The sequence below is a fragment of the Hevea brasiliensis genome, chromosome 7, assembly GCF_030052815.1.
Source record: "Hevea brasiliensis isolate MT/VB/25A 57/8 chromosome 7, ASM3005281v1, whole genome shotgun sequence".
Lineage (NCBI taxonomy): Eukaryota > Viridiplantae > Streptophyta > Magnoliopsida > Malpighiales > Euphorbiaceae > Hevea > Hevea brasiliensis.
This window is the reverse complement of record NC_079499.1, coordinates 82779484-82781783: the sequence shown is the minus strand read 5'-3', so window position 1 is coordinate 82781783 and position 2300 is coordinate 82779484.

Here is a 2300-nt window from a genome sequence, read left to right as displayed (position 1 = left end):
GAAAATTTCCCTCCAATAACAATGTCATCTTCCATCTTCTACTTTTCTTCTTCCTCGATGTTTCTACTTTTCTTCTTCCTCAGTGTTGGAATTAAATCAAGTTTCACTACCTTTCATTTTCTTCCTTGTGAAGAATTACAGCTAAATAAGTAGGTGATGAACTTGGTCAACATTTACAACTACAAATGGGCATTAAATAATAAAGCAAGCTTGAGCCAGCAAATTGCTAGCTAATTGAGTCAACTAGCTTTGATTTTTCCTTCTCTTTAACCGCCTCTATTATACTACAAATAGGAACCAAGTATTAGAAATTGTAATGTAGAATTGTACAGAGAAGTGTAATAGAAATTTTAGAGAGAAAATTATGGGGAAAAATTATAAGTTAGCTCTAGGGAGTTAACAGTAAGAAAGTTCTTACGAGCTGAGTGGGTGAGAAGTATTTGTACTATTTACAATTAATAAAATTATTAAGTTTTTGTGAGTGGATTAATTGAATCCATTTCATATAGGCAATTATATTCTCTTTTAATTGCTAACATCTGGCATTAGAGCCAATCATAACAAGATGGCTTCGAGTTCAAACATAGGCGTACAACAAAGTCTAGTAAGAGTAGGCAACAATTTTCAAGTTTGATGGTGGTTGAAGAGCTATAGGGATATTGTTGGGGAGGATACATGGGATACAGGTTAAACTGTGGAAAATAAGGTGGGTAGGGCATGAAGGAGGGATACTGGGTGTAGCTCGCAAATCCGGGGTTTCCAAACCTTTGCTGTTGTGGATAGCTATATCCAAACCCATAATCCGGCCCTTACTGAAGTGGGGACACAAATTCTGACTCGGTTCCTTCCTCAACAAAACTGTCTTCTCCCACTCTTCCTATGCTTGAAGGCTTAAGATTCTCATACTATTGTGGAAGACTATGAGAACCCTTTCGTGCATCTACTGGCATTCTAGGTGCACTGGAGGTTTCCTTGCTAACCTTAAAAGACCTTTTAGGGCCTCTTAAAGATTCTCCCCTTCTACTTTTGCTTATTCTCTCCCTAGCAACAAGGTTAGTGGGTAATGCTCTGATACCCTCATTCTCAGGTGGGGCACCGATCAACCTAGCCGACCATCTTGAACCTCACATTTTCTAAAAGCAAACAAGAAGCATTGAACATACATAAAGTTCATGTGGAGTCACATGAACACATAATGTAACACCCTCCCGGTAGCAACTCCATACATTCTACTGTTCCGGTGACCGGTGTCGGTCCGGACAGCTAGAACGTCCGGAAAAATATTTAAACTAAAGTCAGGAACCATAATTAACTCAAATATTAATAAGAAAAATTTAGAAAAAAATTTTAGAAATAAAATACAACCAAGTTAAATGAGCCGGTGCCCTAGCGATGGGTAACCCAGAGGGAAGTTGCGGTTCTCGCAACTAGGAGCCCTAGACCCGAGAGAAATTTCATAAAATAATTTTTGGGACTCCAGAGAAGGGTCATTGAGGTCCCTATGGCATTAGAATTCCAAGAAATTATTTAGAAAAATTTTTCAATCGGTACAGACAATTTTGACCCATTAAGCCAAACGGAGGGCATTTTGGTCATTTCGCCTTCAGAGGTGATCTTTGGCCGACTTGTCCAGTTGAGTAAATAATTATTATAACATAAAATATGAATAAACATTACTAAAAATTAAATTAAAAATAAGTAGAGATGAAAAGAAAAGAAAAATCAAAATAAAGCAAATTATGACATCTTTATGATGTCATTTAAAAGCCCCCTCCAATCACAATTAAACAAACACTCAACTAACTAATAAAGGAGATAATTGAGACCAAAAAAATTAAAAAGAAACAGCAGCCATCCTCTTCCTCCCTAACCAGCCGAAATCCAAGCTTGCCCAAACCTCCATTAACACCTTCAAAAAAACTTCATTTCTCTCTTTGTTTCACTACTAAACCCTAAACACCTTTCATTAAAATTTGTCCATACCTCTTGGGGAAGTGTTTGGCAGCCAAGAAAAAGGAAAGAAAGTGAAGTTAAGCTTGGGAAAATTCTGCCCTACAAGAGGTTAGTGCACATTTGTATCAAAAACTCATTAATTCCATGTTAGAGACTTGAAATAGGTAAGAATTTGTAACTTAAATGAATGAAATTTATGTTTATGTTTACCATGAATTTCGGTAGCCCTAAGGAAGGGATAAGAGTGATTGTTTTGATGGATTTAAAGTGGACTAAAGATCATGATTAAAGAATATATACATGTGGATAATGAGTTAGTGAGTCAAACTAAGGTACCTTGTGTAAAT